This window comes from Hypanus sabinus, chromosome 6 (genome assembly GCF_030144855.1).
Source record: "Hypanus sabinus isolate sHypSab1 chromosome 6, sHypSab1.hap1, whole genome shotgun sequence".
Classification (NCBI taxonomy): Eukaryota; Metazoa; Chordata; class Chondrichthyes; order Myliobatiformes; family Dasyatidae; genus Hypanus; species Hypanus sabinus.
This window is the reverse complement of record NC_082711.1, coordinates 157,990,600-158,011,175: the sequence shown is the minus strand read 5'-3', so window position 1 is coordinate 158,011,175 and position 20,576 is coordinate 157,990,600. Positions and strand designations below refer to the sequence as shown.

At 41.7% G+C, this 20,576-nt stretch overlaps 1 long non-coding RNA gene across 1 annotated transcript; it reads right to left on the bottom strand.

Annotated features, from left to right (window-relative positions):
• Positions 1 to 11,156: 11,156 nt before the first annotated feature.
• On the bottom strand, positions 11,157 to 14,524 carry LOC132395998 (uncharacterized). The gene is made up of 3 exons (XR_009512804.1): positions 14,443 to 14,524; positions 12,220 to 12,302; positions 11,157 to 11,338 (listed from the first exon to the last, which is right to left on the bottom strand). It is a non-coding gene; the product is annotated as an uncharacterized LOC132395998 (long non-coding RNA).
• Positions 14,525 to 20,576: the final 6,052 nt, after the last annotated feature.

Genomic DNA, 20,576 nt, shown 5'->3' with positions numbered 1-20,576 from the left:
TTGCTGCAAAGTCCTGAATGTGTGGCACAGGGTAGCGGTCTGGTGTTGTAGCCTCATTCAGCCTGTGGTAGTCGCCGCATGGTCTCCAGCCCCCCGTCGCTTTGGGCACCATGAGCAGCGGGGAGGCCCATGGGCTGTCGGACCGCCGGATGATCCCCAATTCCTCCATCCTCTTGAACTCCTCCTTCGCCAGTTGGAGCTTGTCCGGGGGAAGCCTTTGAGCTCAGGCGTGGAGGGATGGTCCTTGTGTCGGGATGTGGTGCTGTACGCTGTGTCTGGGCATGGCTGCCGTGAACTGCGGTGCCAGAACCGATAGGAAATCCACCAGGACTCTGGTGAAGTCATTGTCATACAGCGTTATGGAGTCTAGGTGTGGGGCCGGCAACTGGGCTTCACCCAGGGAGAACATTTGAAAGGTCTCGGCGTGGACCAGTCTCTTCCTGGGCAGGTCGACCAGTAGGCTGTGAGACCGCAAAAAATCCGCACCCAGAAGCGGTTGGGCTACGGCGGCCGGTGTGAAGTCCCACGTGAACCGGCTGGAGTTGAACTGTAGCCGCACCATATGGGTGCCGTAGGTCCTTATTGTGCTGCCGTTCGCGGCCCTCAGGGGGGGACCCGGTGCCCTGCTGCGGGTGTCGTAACTCGTCGGAGGTAAGATGCTGATCTCGGCTCCGGTGTCGACCAAAAAGCGGCGTCCCGACTGCTTGTCCCACACATACAGGAGGCTATCCCGATGGCCAGCTGCCTTAGCCATCAGCGGCGGCTGGCCCTGGCGTTTCCCGGGAACTTGCAGGGTGGGCTTCTGCACCCCACCGCTCGTGGTAGAAGCACCATTGTTCGTTGGTCTCCTCACCCCTGCCTCTGGGATTAGCGGGCTCTGCGGCCGGGCCGGGTCTGGTTTGCGGCTGTGAGCGTGGCCTGGTGATCTGTGTGACAGATGCCCCACTCTCCTTCTTGGCTTTCCACAGCACGTCCGCCTGGGCTGCCACCTTCCGGGGGTCGCTGAAATCCACGTTGGACAGCCCCAGGTGTATGTCCTCGGGCAGCTGCTCCAGGAATGCCTGCTCAAACATGAGGCAGGGCTTGTGAACTCCAGCCAGGGAGAGCATCTCATTCATCAAAGCCGACAGTGACCTGTCCCCCAAACCATCCAGGTGCAGTAAGCGGGTATAGCTCACTCGTGCCGTGAGAGTCCGAAAGTCCTTATGAGCAAGGCTTTGAATTCTGTGTATTTGCCGTCCGCTAGGGGCGATTGTATGAACTCCTCAACCTGGGCGGCTGTCTCCTGGTCGAGGGAGCTCACCACGTAGTAGTAACGTGTGGCATCCGAGGTTATCTGCCGAATGTGGAATTGGGCTTCTGTTTGTTGGAACAATAGGTGAGGTCGCAGAGTCCAGAAGCTTGGTAGTTTTAACGAAACTGCATGAACAGATGCGGTGTCGTTCATCTCCGGTCCAAATATCGTTTGGGCCGTCGGGGTCACCAATTGTAGCGGTGTGCTACACGCAGCGCTGCAATAATGACACGGAGTTGGTGAGCTGCAGTTACAAAAGAGGTTTATTCAAACTTCGCGGCCTCGCTTTAAAACCTTCCTGATCCCGCCCTCCCCGGGCGGGAATGCTGTAGGGGGCACGTATTCACAGTCCTGTCCCACGTGCGGGCTTTTCCCCTTGCTGGTGAAGCAGGCTTGGCGCCCTCTTTGGGACCTCCCTCAATGCCGGCGTGCGCCGCTTTGTGAGCCGGTTCGAGTGCGCTGGGAAGTGGGTCGCCACGGTATAATAAAAAGATTGGGCCAAAGTCACTAATTGACCCACATGTTGTATATATTATTATTGTTAGCTGTGGACATAGGCAAGGGTCTCCATCAAGCAGCTATGTGATAGAAACACTGATGTTCAGGGATGAAAATATAATATATTAAAATAAAATATAATGAGCTATAATACAATAAAATAAAGACAGAACATGCTGGAAATATTCAGCAGATGCGACTATATCTATGGGAAGATAAACAGAGTTGTACGTTTCCAGGTTGAAGACCTTTCGTTAGATCCATGCCAGCAGTGTTTTTTGATTTTCACTGACTGGCAAAATTATAATTTTGCTTTCTTACCCTGAGAGCACTTACACAACATCTGTAAGGAATGGAACAGGTAGCAGGAATACATTGCACTTTCTTCTGTCTTACAGCAATGCAGGAGTTAGAACCTGGAAATTCAAGGTTCTAATCAGAATGAAAGAGAATGTTTTTCAGCTTATATGATCTCCAGGGTACTGTTTTGAAGTGAATGCAGATTGTTCATCACATTCATCTCTTTGTTTGGGGAGATCAATTATTCTATAATACCTGTGCTCCCTTAGATCAGATTTAATTAATGAAGTGATTCCATGTCCGAAAGGAAGTGTTTTTTGACTGGGTTGAGTTGTTCTCCATTCGTGGCTATTTATTTGCAAACGTTTTGTCACCATACGAGGAGACATCATCAGTGCGCTCATAATTGGGGTATCCTCTGAATGCTTGGCCATCATATTCTTATCAATCAGCTTTTTTGCTTAGTTCTGTCAGATGCTTTCTTCAGCCAGCGAGTGGTGAATCTGTGGAATTCTTTGCCACAGGCAGCTGTGGAAGCCAAGTCTTCATGTATGTTTAGGGCAGACGCTGATAGATTCTTGATTGGTCAGAACATAAAGGGATACGGGGAGAAGGCAGGAGATTGGGGCTGCGAAGAAAATTAGATCAGCCATGATGAAATGGGCCAAGTGGCCAAATTCTGCTCCTATATCTTATGGTCTTATAGTCTGATGATGTACGTGGTTAAAAGATAGGGCATAATTGTGGAGATACCCATCCCAGAGAACAATCTCTTTAATCTCTGGATTTAGACACCCTCTACCAAGGACTATTTTTACTACAGGAAACTTATCGTCATAAGGAGTTGCTGTCCACAATTTATTTGTATATCTGTTTCAATTAGAACTCGGCCCTGGGTAATAATGGAGAACTTTGCCTGATTGGCTCAACATTGATCAAATTCAATGCCCCTATACCACTTACGGCTTAAATAACTTGGACAGATATATTAAATGAACGACTTCATTTGCTGAGCCGTTCACTAATAGGAGGCATCAGGCTCAGCAATAGCTGGAAAAGTTATCAAATAATTAGCAAATATATACATTGAGGAATACTACTAATCTACTTGAAAGTAACTACTTTCATTTTATACATTGGGAGGTTTATAGACAAATTGAGACCTACTGAATGTAGCTGATCTAAAACTTGAGCCATATCGATAATGGTAATCATCCCTCCCCACCAACTTTGCATCTCCCCCCACCCCATCACTTTGCTCTCCCAAAGGCTCCATAGTCGAAAAGGTTATAACTAATGCTTTCAAAACGAAAGGGTATATAAATTTTCATGCTCCTTCAAGCTGTGCATGTTTTATTTTTGCACACTTTGAGAAAAAACAGGTATCTTCCATCGTATTGCCATTGTTTGTGTTCCAGTGGGATTGTGGAAGTTTCTGAAAGAATGTATAATAGACAATGGATCTCTATTCCCCTGATAGCTTTTCAAATATTTACACCATATCGGCCAGAACTCTGAAAAATAGAGGCTTGAAAGGTGCATAGTTCCAGAGATAGTTTTTAGTGTATACTTGAACATGTAGGAAAGCTATAAGACCTGAAGCACAAATCCCACAAATACTTAATCAGAAATTCCACTTTCAAGCATATATTGCTTGCATTTTCCAGCTTTGAAAGAATGTCAACAATAACTTGTCTAGGTAAATTAGTTTTCTTGAATATTACTTGGTTATAAAGAATCATTGAAGACTCATGAAAAGCTAGAGTGCCTTTATTGTGAGTTCTTTTTCAATACAAAGGCTGTTGGTATCCTGAGCTATGATATTAAAATATTTAAAATACATTGAAACAAAGTAAAGATGCTGTGTTCTTTGACAGCTCACCATTCTTCCCTTGACATCTTTTGCTCAGAAGGCTGTCAAAGAGAGAATATTATTTTATTTTTAGCTGTATGAGATCATTAGCAAAAAGTCTTCTCTCATCAATAAAGAAGTGGCTAACTCCAGTGCAGTGCTAAGATTTGTGCAATCATTTCAATGGCAAGAAATGGCTTTTTCCCTTTTAAATTTGTTAATACCTCTATTAAGGGGTTCCCTTGTTACAAACTCCTTACAGGCAGTGGTGGGAATCGAACCCAGGTCACCTGCTCTGCAAAGCTGCGTGCTAACCACTACGCTACTGTGCCGCGGGTCAGACAGACCACCATGCACAAGTCCCTGGACAACGGGGGCAAAAACGTTCCCAATGTCGCCCTCACCCTGATGGCCAGCTTCGTGTGTGGCTGCATCAGGTTGTGTGTGGATCCCAGGTATGTGGGCACCAAGTACCACTATGTGCCCAGGTTCTACCTGTCGCCCTGGCTACGAAGGATGGGTCTTGCCCCTTTCCTGCGCAACACACCTGTCAGCTGGTCATTGCCGCCATACCTGTCCTTCGTAGAGAAGTTCTTTCAGGTCAACGCCTTTGACCACAGGGCCATCAGGCAGTGGTCAGCACGTAATGTCCTGCAGGCACTGCAGGAGAAGGACGAGATGGACACAGTGGGGTGGTTCCCTGAGCAGACCGTCCAGTTCATCTGGCACAATGCCTCATTGCCAGACCTCACCAACAGGCACCAAGGCCTCGCCTGGCTGGCGGTGAGAGGGGCCCTCCCAGTCCGATCCCTCCTGTATGCCCGGAATATCGTCTCCACACCCCTCTGCCCACGGGAGGACCGCAGTGAGGAGGAGTCAGTGACCCACCTCTTTGCACACTGTGGGTTCGCCGAGAAGGTGTGGAGGAGGATGGAAGGGACTGTGTCAAGGTTCATCCCCAGCAGCTGCGTAACAGAGGACTCTCTGATCTACGGGCTGTTTCCGGGGACACGCATGGAGACCAACATCCGGTGCTGCTGGCAGACCATCAACTCGGTGAAAGACGCTCTTTGGTCGGCCCGAAACTTGATGGTCTGCCAGCACACGGTGATGTCCGTGGGGAATTGCTGCCGAATAGCACATTCTCAGCTGCAGGAGTACGTGCTGAGGGACGCACTCAAACTCGGTGCAGCCACCACAAGGGCCCGGTGGGGAGGGCCCACAGTTTAGGGTTCTTCTCCCAGGGAGTTGAGGGGTAGGGGGCCGGGGTGTATAACCCCTCAAAAAGGGTATGTAAGTATGGAATAACAGAGTGCCATGTGGGTGGCGAAAACTGTGGAAATGTAAAGAGCACAATGGAAACATTTGTAAAGGATTGAGCGTCTTTGAATGGTTTATTGTATATAATTTTATTTTTTGAATAAAGTATATTTTGTTTAATAAAAAAATATCTCTATTAAGGGAAATATGAATATACAGAATGTGCAAATACACTTGCCTAGTAATATACTCCTGGTCGGTAGTGGTATACATAAGGTATAGCAAGCGCTGAAGTTAAAAGCATAGGGGCAGCGGTCCAATTATGTTGTGTTTTATACCACCTTCGGAAGGAATTTGCAGACAATATTTTCACCAACGATAACTAGACGTGAGCAAAAATATATTTGTATTTTACATATGCAATTTTCAGAACATAGTTCCCACAGTTTACAATGTCTTAAATGCTAGCTCCTGTTAAGCCCATTTATAACATGGTAAGTACATTTTGATCATGTAGCTTGGAATCCAGGATTTATCAAAGAATTGGTTAATAGTGTCATAGAGTCATAGAACAATACAGTATGGATACAGGCCCTTTGGCCCAACTAGCTGATGCTGACCACGCTGTCCACACAGCTAGTCCCAATTTCCTGTTTTAGGCCCATATCCCTCTAAGCCTTGCCCCTCAATGTATCTATCCAAGCGCTTCTTAAATGATACTATGATACCTGCCTGGCAGCTCACTCCATATACTCACCCCACTCTGCATACAAATGTTGCCCCTCAGACCCCTTTTAAACTTTTCCACTCTTACTCTAAGCCAATGCTATCTAGTTTTGGCTTCCTCCAAATGGGATAAAGATTGCTACTGTCTACCTTTCTATGCCTCATAACTTTAAATACTTCCATAAGATTGACCCTCATTCAATAAAGATCTATCCTAGATAATTTCTAATGATGAGGCAAATATCTATGCATGGGCCTCCATAATTTCTTTTCCCGTAAACTCCGAGGATGCACTCAATCAGGCTCTGTCATTTATCCTTGTTAATTTACTGTAAGGGCGCAAATACCTCCCCTCTAGTAATATGGATTTCCTCCAAAATATCACCACTTACTTCCCTTATCTCTTGAGCAACCATGATTTTCTCTTCAAGGAGGAATATTTGTTAAAAATCCTACCCATCTGCTGCAGTTGAAGAGATAGATTACCCTGCTGATCCTTGAGGGGACCAACTCTCTCCCTAGCCACCGCTTTATTCATTATAGATAAAGAACCTCTTGAGATTTTCCTTTACCCTGCCTACCAGATCCATCTCATGTCCTCTGTTTGCCCTCCTGATTTCTCTCTCAATAATATTTTTCATCTTTTTAAGTCACCATGTCATGGGATTCACCCATGCCCAACCTCCTAAACCCAATGTAAGCTTTCTTTTTCTTCTTGACCACAGCCTCAACATCTCTTGTCAGTCAAGATTTTCTAAACTTGCCAGGTTTACCCGCCATCTGAACAGGAATATGTCACTACTGGACTCCTGATATCACACTTTTAAAAGTCTCTAACTTGCTATTTGATATTTTCCCTTTAAACAAGCTCACCTTATTGACCTTCTGCCTGTTTCCCTGAAAATTAGCCCCGCTCCAGTTTAGGACCTTAACCTGTGACCTATCCTATCCTTTTCCATCATGATCTTAAAACTAATAGAATTATGGTCACTAGATTCAAAGTGCTCCCTGACTACCACTTCAGTTACTTGCCCTGCCTCGTACCCTATAGAAGTTTTAGTACTGCAGCCTCTGGAGGAAGGCCCTCTATATATTGATTCAGGAAACATTTCTGAAAACACTTCACAAATTCCATCCCATCCAAACCCCTACATTTTTGGTAATCCAGTCGAAGCTTGGGGAAATTATAATTCCCTCATAATACAATCCTATTATACATATAAATATAAGCAATGTCTTTACACATCTGCTCTTCAAGTTTCCACTGACTATTGGGAGGATTATTGTGCTTACAGTTGCACTCTCTATAGAGTGACCTTTGCTTTCTTGTTTCTAAATTCTATCCAAGTGGCCTCACTGGGTAATCCTCCAAAGGTGTCACCTCTAAGTACTGTTGTTACTTTAGGGTAATGTAATTGGGAGAAATATACATAATTCACAACCACCGATATTGACTTGAGGTTTCAATTTAAGAGTCTGGTCTGAAATGATGACATTTTTTACATAAAGAGTTTTAGTAAGCTTTTGCGTGTAGATTTTGGAGTTCAATAAAATGTATTTCATTAAACATAAAATGCCTCACTTCACTTTATTTGCGAAAACCTGCATCGGTGATCCCAATGCTCTAGGACGGTTCTAGAGTTATTGAACACATCAGCCAACGCAGTTGCTTTGAAACTGCCAGAGTTTTGGGAGCAAAATGCCGCTGCATGGTTTGGACAAGCTGAGCCCCAGTTAGCTCACAACCATAGACAACAGATGGTACCATATGGTACCATTGCTCAGTAATTCCACGGCAGAGTGGTAAGTCTGCCTGAACACCAGTTGCTGAAAACGTCTTTTACACACTTTAGGACTATTGGAGTCTGAGTGTCAAACTGTTGCTCTCCTTGCCCAGCCTATGTAATGGTATGCCTTAGGGGCTAGTGGACCACATGCTGTCTCTCCTGGGAAATCACCGTCCTTGTCTTATTTCTAAAGAACTCCTCATGCACAAATTCCTGATCAAGGTTGTATAGCCCTTACTAATGCACCTGTGATGGACTATCGGGAGCTTGCTAAAATGGCTGATAGTCTACACTCAGCCAGGCAGTGGTGCATCATTCCTCCTCCTTTCACTACCTTAATAAGCTTGGTCAGCGAAGCCCCCAATATAATGGAAGCCCACAGATGCAAAACAGATGACACCAGGCCTGTGTTTTTACCATACTCGCTTTGGTAAGAACGCTAGGAAGTACTGACCATCTTACAGCTACAACAGTGCTAGCACGTCAGGACATCAAAAATCTGTGAACATAGTTCATTACAGATTCCCTTTCGGGGTGACACTTCCTGTCTGACATGGGTGCTCAACTGAGTGTGTGCTACAAACATCATCTATTGATGAGAAGGCAAAGAGTGACAACACCGTGCTGAAGGCTGCCAATGGCCGCAGGATCCAAACTTACGGGACATGATGTATGATACTCTGCTTCAGTGGGCAACATTATTGATGCACCATCAATAACTCTCTGAGATGTGAGGCGAGACATAGGCTTTTATTGACTGGAAGAAAGAACAAGCAGCAATTGACCACCATACTACATCCTGGAGACTGAGGGGAGGGCTCAGGCCTCAATCGCCTTTATACCGGGGTCTGTGGGAGGAGCCACGGTCAGTGGGAGGAGCCACAGGAGCAGTCAGCGGTGGGGGGGGGGGGGGGCGTGTCCAGACAGGTATATGTAGTTCACCACAATTACACATGGAACTTTGTCCTGGCTAACGTGGCTACACCTCTGCTCGGTGCAGATTTCCTGTGGGCCCAAGGAATATTAGTCAATCTTAAGAACTGCCAGCTTGTGGATGTCAAGGACTTTGGGTCATTACCCTGCTCCCCCAGTAAGTTCCCCACAATGACTCTGTTAAGCACATGCATCACTTCATGTGAGTTTACTCGGCTGCTGAGCGCATTCACAGACGTTATCAACCCCGCATTCAGTCACACCAAACTCGAGCACCACATTCCCACAACTCGCTCATGCGTATAGACATAACACAGAAAAACTGGCCACCGTGAAGGCTGAGTTTGCCAACATGGACTTGTATGCCAGCCAAATAGCACCCGGGTTTCATCTCTCCATATTTTCCCTATGTCTGATTGTGGTTGTCGCCCAAGTGGTGATTACCAATGCCTTAAAGAGGCCACCATCCCTGATCGTTACCCGGACCCACACATTCAAGACTTTTCCGCATGTTAAGCTGGGAAGTTAACTTTTTCCAAAGTTGATCTAGTTAGGGGCTGTGCGCTTGGAGGACATTCCCAAAAAAGCTGCGATAACCAATTTGGCCTTCTTGAGTTTTGTGCATGCCATTTTGACTGAAGAATCCACCACAAACTTCCCAACGGCTGATGGGCTCTGTATTAAAAAACTTAGATGTTCTTTTTGTTTACCTGGCTGACATATTTGTCGCCAATGCATCCAAGTCTGAATACGTATCACACCTCCAAATGCTTTTTGAGTGCTTAAGCTAGCACGGGTTGATTATTAACTTTGGTAAATGCCTGTTTAAATTGTCAACCATTGACTTTCTTGGCCATCTCTTCTCTGGAGAAGGTGCGAAACTCCTCCCATCAAAGGTATCTGCTATTATGGATTTCCCACTACCCCACACTACAAAAAAACTATAGTAGTGTCCGCCCTCCTCAGTAAATTCAATTCCTTTTCACCCATTTCTACCTCCCAATGTGGCATACAGCACTCTTGGGTTTCTGTTGATCTGCATTCTGCCTCAATTGCTTTTGTCTGCCATGATGCACATCAGCATCCCTTTATGCCTCCTTACTATTACCCGTTCCGCATTTTGGAACAGGGAGAAACGACACCTGTCATAGATGTGATGGGTAAACCTGAACATATTTCTGTAGATTGCCTTCAGCTGGCCCGTCATAATTTGAAGTATTTCGCTGACGTAGCCCTGGCGTCACAACATGACCATGAGTGTGTCAATGCTCCACTGCATAAGCCAGAGGTCCATGCTGTTCCTCCACCCATAGAACACAGAACCCAAGCCAGGCGGCTCATCCGAGCTCCAGACAGGCTCACCATGCTGGTTGTAGTGAATTCCTGCAGGGGTTGGGTGCTGTGTAGGGTAACGCAATTGGGAGAAACGTACATAATTCAGAACCACTGACATTAAGTTGGGGTTTCACTTTAAGAGGCTGATCTGACACGATGATGCCTTTACATGAAGTGTTTTAGCGTGATTTTGCATGTAGGTTTGGAGTTCAGTAAAATGTGTGACGGGTTTCATTAAACATAAAACACCTCACTCTATTTTATTTCTGAAAACCTGCATTACACTCTGCCTTCCTACTTAATTGTACCACTGTCATACCTAAAGCATCTGCATCCTGGAATACTGAGCTGCCAGTCTTATCCTTCTCTATTATTGCTATAACATTTCAGTCCTCGGAGCCATTCCATGCTGAGTTTGTCTGCCTTACCTGTTAAACCTCACGCATTGAAGAAAACACCTTTTAATTGAGTATTCCATTAATATTGCACCACAGAAGGATGCCATTTAGTCAGTTGTCTCTAGAAAATCAATGTACCTAGTTGAGATATTAGTTTTATCTGCAGCTTTAATGGATATTTTCTTCATTTCTCCCCCAGGCAGAAAATATTTCCACCTGAAAATCTATGATGTTGCTTTTACCTGTACCTTAGGTATGGTGACTTAAGAAAATGAATGATCACTTACATTTATGGCTAATCATTATGCGTAATTTGCCTTCTCTGCTGTGCATAAACCAACACAAATTGGAAAGATCCAGCCATCACTGGAAACAGTACATTAGCTGAAGTGCTCATTAACATAGCCCAAGGAAGCCAAGGGCTAAACTGACATGTTTTAATGCATTACAGAGATATTTCATATTATTTTTCAATTTCTATGCAGACAAGAATGACATTCTGACGGTATAAATTGCCACTAGCATCACTTACTGAAAGTCGACAAATGAGAAATCCTCCCAAATTAAGCCCCTTCTGTGCAAGAATATATGCCTTTAAAGCATAAAGGCAATTGTTTTATGCTTTACAAAGTATTGAATGCCTGTTACTCAGTGGCATTACTTGTAGATAGTTGCTTCTGGCAAAAGAAAAACTCTACATGTAATTACTACACCACACCATTATAGGTGTTCCAATTGTCATTGCTATTACTAGAGACTTACCTCATACCCGGGAAAACTAGTTGGGATGTGTGGAATAGCTGGAGAATCAATGCAGCTGAACTTTGCCAGTATTCCCAGTTTTGTACCTTGACTCACTGTTGACATCACTTTGAAATTTGTTCAGTTGGTATCTTTTGATCTAAGTTTAGTTGAATTTGATAAGCATGTTGCGCACAACTGCCTGTTATTTTGTCTGAAATGAAAAATAACAGATTCTGTTGTTCAAATTATAGATTTCTGTTAAGCTCAAAAGAATGCTAAAGCTGAATTACATTTATAATGAAAAGCAGTGATATATTGTGAACAGATCTAATGTCGTGCTCCAATCCTAAAACCAAACTGCTTGTTATGATTATACTGGCAACTAGGTTGTCTGCATGAAGTCAAAGAATCATAGAAACAAATAGCTTGGAAACAGGCCCTTCGGTCCTTTGACCATCAACTACCTATTTACATTATCCTATGTAAATCTTACTGTTTTTTATTCTCATCAGCTACCCTTCCCCAACTCACCCACACACTGGGGGGCAAACTGACTAACCTACCATCCTGCATCTTTACTCAGAGCAAGACCTTTGTCCTTGTTAAAATTCTTTTCCTCTAATTTTAGTTCAATGGCTTCCTTTACCAGGTGGTCCCAAAAGCACAATTGATGCATTATTGGTGCAGCACAATAGTTTTGTGTTGTCGAGGTCAGTGTGAAAGCAATGGTCTGCTACAGCGATTTCTCCAGGTAACCCAAACAGATACACCTCCTTGATGCTGGTTTCTACTGTGCATCCCATATGGCCGATACACACCGCTCTGCATTCACAGGGAATCCTGTAAATGTCAGCCGACTTGAGTCCCAGGTCATCTTTGACTCACATAAGCTGTGACTTCAATGGTATAAAACTACTGTGCCATGCCAATGGCCAATTTAAGCTTTAAGTCAGTCAACATCTGAAGGTGCATAACAAACTATGGACACAAATGTAAGTCATAATGTATTTTGCTTAAGCCAGTATAAATGAACACTAGAGTAATATATGTAAATGATTATACATAAATATTTGCTATGTACGAGTTACTTACAGAAATCAAAATGCACTTTAAAAGGTTTTTCAGAAATATGGTGTCTACTGAGCAAATTGGCTTCTGTCAAACTCTCCAATAACCTGGAAAAAATTAAATGAATGATATTACTGTGTTTGCTGTTTGATCTGCATTAATGGCTTGTCAATTCAAACAACACTCTCAAATGCGTCATATGTGCTTATTCAATTAGAAGAACATTTTAAAAGCAACATGACAGGAAACATTAGTGTGTTCAATTATAATTAGTGTATTCAACCTTTCTAAATTAAAATATATATTTCAGCAATGGAAGGAGGCAAGTGAAATCTCAAGCAATAATTCAGCTTAAACAACTCGCAAGGCTATACATATGTTTCTCAGAAAGTGGAATGGCCGGATTTTGTAATAATAAGGTATGAGCTTTGGTAAGCATAAAATCATTTTACCCCGTATGTTTCAATTTTAAACCATTTATCTGGTACTAACACCAATCATATTATTTAAAAAAAACTGAAATGGGCAAGGTTTGGATTTCTCTTGTGACTTCACAACTATGAACTAATAAGATAGGTTCAGTCTGTTAATGCATTTCAAAAGTACAACTGGATATAGAATTGAAGGTTTTATGAAAGAAATTTTGGAGAAGTGTGTCTTAAGAAAGCAACTTTTGGATTTGCATATTTAACTGTGCATTATCTCCACATGTTCTATGTTCTATACATTAGGGACATTTGAGAGATTCTTAGATAGACACATGGATGATAGAAAAATGAAGGGCTATCTGGGAGGGAAGCGTTAGATTGATCGTAGAATAGGTTAAAAGGTCAGCACGACATTTTGGGCAAAGGGCCTACACTGTGCTGTAATGTTCTATGTTCTAGATTTACATTAGCCTATTCTTTATTTTGGCTGCAGAATCTGTTCTGATACATTCCAGTACAAAACTGAACATGTCAACAACATATACATCCTGTAAATGAAAAGTAAGTATCAATTCACTCCAAATACAAAGGAAAGGATTGACCAGATCATAGTGGGCCCAGCCCATGTCTTCCTTTACAAATATCTTTTGTGGGGGTCTAGATATGAAGTTCATGTATCTGTTTGCCAAGCTCAGGACATGGAATTGCACTCAAGGACAGATGGCCGCAGAGCTTCCGTGCTCGCATGCTGTAGCGTGGAGGCATGGCATTCTGGGATGCACGGACATACACATGGTAACTAGTTAGTGGATTCCTAAAGAACTGCCAGTGAGCTGTTAGTCTGGACCCATGGTAACTAGTTAGTGGATTCCTAAAGAACTGTCAGTGAACTGTTAGTCTGGACCCATGGTAACTAGTTAGTGGATTCCTAAAGAACTGCCAGTGAGCTGTTAGTCTGGACCCATGGTAACTAGTTAGTGGATTCCTAAGGAATAGCCAGCTAGCTGTTAACATGGACCCATGCGAACTAGTGTGTTTATTGCTAAGGAACTGCCAGCTAGATGTTAACATGGACCCATGGTAATCAAGAAATTGGTGCTTTTTTGCATTCCACTTGGCCTTGTTTTAAAATTCAACCTTTCTGGATAAATTTAAGAATTTTATTGGAACATAACTTCCACATAATCCAATATTATTTTTACTAGGTGATATTGAAGGGATAAAACTGAAACTTAAATTGAACAAATATCACAAAAAATTTATAAAAATTGCATTGGCAGTAGCTAAAAAGGCTATTGCAGTTACTTGGAAATCAGATTCATATTTAACTATGGACCATTGGAATAATGAAATTTTTAGCTGCATTCCACTTGAAAAAATTATGTAATTTAAGAAATGAATATGATATATTTCTGAAAATTTGGCATCCTTATTTACAAAAGATAGGACTAAATATATAAGCTCTTTGAAGATAAAGTTATTAGCCATTTGGGGAAATAAATAAATAAATATATATAGAATTTATTTTCAACTCCATGGATCATGTGGAGATCTTGGAGATCTTCTGATATCCAGGCAATCCTTTTTTCTTTCTTCTTTTTTTTCAGATGGGGATATTAAGGGGGAAAGGGTAAGGGGAGTGGGGAGGGCTGATATTATATTCTACTATTCTATTATACTATTCACTCTATGTAATTATCTCAAAAAATCAAATAAAAAATATATATAAAAAAACATTGACCCATGGTAACTTGTGTGTGAATTCCTAGCTGTTAACATGGATCCGCCCAATATTCACACATTTCCCTCCACCACTTACTTTGATTTAGTGTAGAAATGGGATAGCGGAACATTTATCACTCAAACGATATTAAAGATATGCTCTCCTGCAGTGGATAACAATACAAAAAAGGTTAAGGTTACTGCAGCCATAGAGTACTACAAAAAATCTTGTGGAATTGAAATCTTGATATAAGAATTCATGCCAAAATATGTCCTCGATTCTTCTTAACTGGAAATAAATTGTAGATAATCTATAACTTTAAACTCTGTAATAGAAACTATTATTATTGTTAAAATCATCATGTTACTTGATGTTACTAAGCTGGTTAAGGTCAAAGTCAAGTTTAATGTCATATGCACAAGTAAATGTCTACACATATGCAATGAAAAGCCACACAGACACGTACTATCAAATACACACGTTCACAAGAAAATCATAAATCAAACACTTTAAAACATAATAAATCATAAATCAAGCTCTCTTTTTTACAGGAAAGAAGAAAATTAGAACAATTAAATGCCGACTGTGTATTCATTTCCACGCATGCTGCCTGACCTGCTGAATTCCTCCAGCATTTTGTGTGCGTTGTTACAACAAAAAATGCCTGTTTTAGTACAAAGTGATCAAAGTAGTCATAACATTGTTCAATTCAATTGATTAGGGTTGTGCCGGTTGGTTCAAAAAGCTGAAGTGAATAAACTGTATTTGAACCTGGTGGTGTTAGACTTCAGTTTTCCGAAACTCCAGTCTGATGTTAGCTGAGAAAAGATGTTGTTGGTGATCTCATTAAAAATCTTGGAAGAGCTTTGATCCTCAGGGTCCAGATGAAGAACTATTAAGCTTTATATTACATGACTATTCAGGAGATTATTTCTTACAACACAGGACAGAGTCAAGGTTAAAAACAGAAGAGCAGAAATCTATGACAACTTAGTAGTGACTAATTGAAACATAGTTGTAAAGTAATTCCCAATTTTCTTTATAAAAGAAACTCACCTCCTGGTTGTCATGTACATTTTGGTTTCAAATCCAGATGTATTTGTTACTTCTATAAAGTCCTGAACCTTCTTAGAACTTTCTTACTCTTTCATTATTGCTCGATCAATATGAATAATATAACAGCAGATCACTCATATCACTGCTGACATCTTTTGAACCGAGGAGATGCTGAGAAATTTCTGAAACTCACAACATGCTGACCGGGAAACAATTACATTTTGTAGTTGCACCTCAACAGACCAACACGAGATCATTGGGGAACAACCAAGATCACAGGTGAACAAGATCACTGGGGACCATTAAAGATCAGTGGGGAGCCAGATCACTGAGGAACAATAAAGATGACTGGGGAGTAGCTCCTCATACTGCAATGAACTGTTTGAAATGAATGTTTTTACAAGATTATGACTAGCAATAGAACATTGGAAAACACTGCAAGCAAAGCCCCGTAAGGACACAAACAGGTTTTTAATAAGAACTGCTGGTAATTTGAGAAAGAAGAACACTTTTAACCCCATGCAGCTGCCATTCTCCAAAACCACAACATTAGCATGACTCTGTGCATTGAAAAACAACCCTGTAGACAGTAGGTTTGATTTTTCTTTGCATTTCTTTACTTTTTTGAAATGGCTGCCCTGTTTACTATGGTGATAACTAAGGTTAAAGAAATTGAGTGACGAGCTACAAACACAAAATGCTGGAGGACCTCAGCCGGCCAGGCAGCATCTCTGAAAATGATACTGCTTGTCCATAGATGCTCCCTGACCTGCTGAGTTACTCCAGTATTTTGTGTTTGTTGCTCTGGATTTCTAGCATCTGCAGAATCTCTTGTGTTTGCCATTGGAGTGAGTTTGAATTTGCACAGGAGTGTTCTCGGTTTTCTGCCATAAGTGTGGTGGTTGTAGAAACCCCAGTCATGTTGGTGTGGTTGACTTGGCTTGTTTGTGGAAACTGCAGATGAGGGAGAAAAACTAATGTATTTTTTCCCCTTTACTCCTCACTGAGATAACCATTACAAATAGCCCAGAAAGATTTTACTCCAGTACTGCTTTCTTTATGCTGGAAAATCATTTCCTACAGCTGTTGCTGTTGGAGGAAGGTTGTTTGGGATGACACACATGAGCTTTTAAACATCATAACATGCTCACTTGTCATCGGTAGGAGGCCAGCATGGTGTCATACACCTATTCATGCCTAATGCAATGAAACTGGATTTGGTGAGGAACAGAAATAGCCTGGAGGTAGGAAATAATGTAACAACTCCATATAAGGGAAAAATGAAACTTGGGGTATCCTCTAGAAATTAATAACACACAAGGAATGATTTTCCCCTAAAGCTATAGAAAAAGACATATCAAGGACACACACAAAATGCTGGAGGAACTTAGCCATTCAGGCAGCATCTATGGAGGGGAATAAACAGTTGACTTTTTGAGCCAAGACCTTTCATTCGGACAAACGAAGGGTCCGCTTGAAACGCCCACTGTTTTTCCCTTTCTATCGGTGCTGCCTGATTTGCTGAGTTCCTTCAGCCTTATTGAGTGTGTTGCTTAAGATTTCCAGCATCCACAGGAACTTGTGTGCTAACGTTACCCTGGCATTTTACTGGGATATTGTGCACTGACAAGCAAGACTCAACCAAGATCAGAAGCCTACTGAAGGAGAGTGCTATGTAATCCAATGAAATAGGTACCATTGCTACGGCCTTTACAGGAAGAGGTTCAGAAATATTTTACAAATCCGATTTCACAAAGGCTAGCAATGAAAATTACTGCTGCTAGCTGCAAATTTGTCTTTGATATGTCTTTTTCTACAGCTTTAGGGGAAAATAGTTTATTGTGTGTTATTAATTTCTGAAGGATACCCTGCGTTTCATTTTTCCCTTATATGGAGTTGCTACATTATTTCCTACCTCCAGGCTATTTCTGTTCCTCACCAAATCCAGTTTCATTGCATTAGACATGAACAGATGTATGACACCATGCTGGCCTCCTACCGATGATAAGTGAGCTTTTTATGATGTTTAAAAGCTTGCTTTACACATCTCTATAAAACTGGGGTTAAAAGGATCAGTTGTGGCACATATCCCACAATGCATGCTGTGACAGAAGCATACAGGACCATGACAGTAACAGACAGAGCCAACGGCAAGCAATCAAGAACAAATTTAACGACAGGGCCAAGGATGCAGAGAGCTTCTATTGAGTAATGCTATGAATTGTAACATAACTCCACATCAGCGTAGCGGTTAGCACGAGGCTATTACAGCTCATGGCGTTCCAGAGGTCGGAGTTCAATTCCAGCGCCATTCTGTATGACCACCCTGAGGTTTTCTGAGGTGCTCCGGTTTCCTCCCACAGTCCAAAGATGTACTGGTCATTGCAAATTGTCCCATGATTAGGTTAGGTTTGATCAGATTTGTTGGGGATTGTTGGAATGGCATAGCTCAAAGGGCCGGAAGGGCCAACTCTGCAAGATAAAAGAAACAAGTAGCACACCTGGATAAATAACTTACGGAGAAAATTTGCACCGGCGTATCAGAGAATTTCTTTAGCAATCGCTATATTTACTTTGCCGCACCCTGGAGTGCTAGGTGGAGGGCGCTGATGATTTTTTGCATGTGGGGGGGGGGGAACTATTTCCTTGCTGTTGCTTGTGCATGGGAGGGGTGAGTTGGGGAGAGGGGCTTTGGGGTTCCAACATTTAACTGTCATTCATTCTTTGGGGCACTCCTCTGTTTTCAGGGATGTTTGCAAAGAATAAGCATTTCAGGATGCATATTGTTTACATTTCTCTGTCATTAAGTGTACCTTGTCCATTGTAATGTTGCTTACCACAGCTGCAGCTTGTTTATCCAGTGGTACTTACAACATTAATGAATGGTATCAATGTGAGAAGATGGAAGATTATATATTTAGAACTGAATAAATGGGCCATCTTTGAACCATTTCAGAAATCTGCTGATTAAAAGGTTGAATATGAGTAGAGCTTTGTTTCTAAATAAGAATAGATTTGAAGTCTTTCTTTCTGACGGCAAGGATGTTGCCGTTACGGCGTATACATATTTTTTGCACTGTGTGCAGTTTGTTCGAAGTTGGATTGTTCATGCACAAAATTAATATGTGTAGGTGTTGTCCTCACCTTTTTATTCTACCTTCTCACTATGTGTTGTCGCGCTTTAATTGATTTGACAACATTCCATGTTCATAAATGGGAATAAAAATAGCACTGCCCCAGGGTTTTTGGATGCATTTTCAAATATCTGTAAAGAATAGCTGGCTGTACTTACAGTTCCCCTTAACAATTAGCTTAATGGGTTTACATCTACTATTGTCTCTACTTCAATATGTAGTACTTTGCTCTTAAATTTCCATTTCAGTTGAAATGGCTACCACAGTCCTTTGCATAGTTGCAGTAGGGTAGGAAATAACATTCAATTATACTTTGTTTTAATGTTGTCCAATAATTTACAATTATATGTTGTTCTAACAGCAGAAGCTTCCACCTGCTTCAAAGATCCCTGCTTCCACTTCAAAGATTCAAAGGTTCAATTATTATCAAAGTATAAACTCTGGGATTCTTCTCCTCCAGACGGCCATGAAACAAAGGAAAAAAAGAATGGCAACACGATCATCAGCCCTGCCAAAAACCCCCTACCCTGCATGAAATGCAACAAGAACATCAGCCCCTAAATACCTCTCTCTCTGCCCAAAACACAAAAAAGAACATCACTGTCAGTTTAATTTGACCATGAGGACGTTTCAAGGAAGATTCTCATACTACACAAAGTTGGGTTCGCAGCACATTATCCAGCAATAGGAGTTGAACACCTTATGGCTGTAAAATTGTGATTTGAAATATATTTTCTTTGTTTTCAGAAAATCTGTATAATTTCATGAAGTATTTTTTCATCAGTGATCTTAATGTAATTCTAATCTTTTCTTCTACATTGCCATTTCAGTTGATTAATTGGAAATATTTATTTAAATCAAGATTAATTGAAGCCCAAACTGGTGGCCAATGTAAATTCAAAGGACGTGAATTGCTGGAAGATTTTCTTCCTTCAGTAAGATTCCAGAATAGCCAAGACTATTTTTATTGAAGGTTAACTGCGATTTGCTGTTGTAACATAAACAGGTAACCTGGAGATAATTTTCAGAGCTGGTGTACTGAACTTGTCAGTTTGGGATCATGAACTGTAAAGATCCTGCAAAGTCAACAGTCATTGCAATTGCCAGTGGGCATTTTGGCATCTGTCCACTAATATTCTCCTGTACCCTTATCACATCCTCTGTTCCATGGGTATGGATGCGAGCAGTAAAATACATTGGGGACTTTTCTTTTTACTGGTCTACCACACAGAGATTCAGGACGAGGAGGTTGAAGAGTGTGGCAATCTGCCCCTTTTTCAGTGCTGACACATTGTTTCAGTGCCTGCACTTGAGACAAAACCTCTGCATCATCAGATATTTTTGCTTTTGCTTGGGGAGAAACATCACTTGGTTAAAAAAAAGCAGAATGAAATTAGACCCTGATGTACACATACCTGGATTGGATGGGTTCTCTATGTAATCACTAAAGAGAACTTAACATACATAAAAAAAGATTCAGATAGAGGGCATTTATAAACAATAGTACAGATAGCATTTGATTTTTTTTGGAGATATTGAGTAAGATATTAAAGATTCAAAATTCAAGATTGTGTATTGTCATTCTTCAGTACACAAGTGTAAAGGAGAACAAAATGATCTGAGTTAGTATAAGAAAGATAAACATATAAAAACATAAATATAAATGCATAAGATCAGCTTATATACATAGACTGATTGTATGTACATAAAGTAACACTAGGTACGGGGATTGCTACAAAAGGTGACACTGGCAGGAAACGATTGAGTAGTGGTGCTGCAGGGGGTTGGTGGTAGGATCTCTTAGTAGGTGGAGATGTTGTTCAGCTTGAGTGTTTGAGGGAAGTAGCCATTTCTTGGCATGGACACTTCATAGCCTCTTGCATGATGGGAATGCGAAGAAGAGGTTTAAAGAAATGTTTTCAAACTCATGAATGGCTTTGTTTGAGGAGGGGAGAAATAAATTTTATGGTATAACTAGTGGATGCGGATTTATTCAATGGTTAAAAGAAACGAGGGAGCCATGAAGAATCCTTATACACA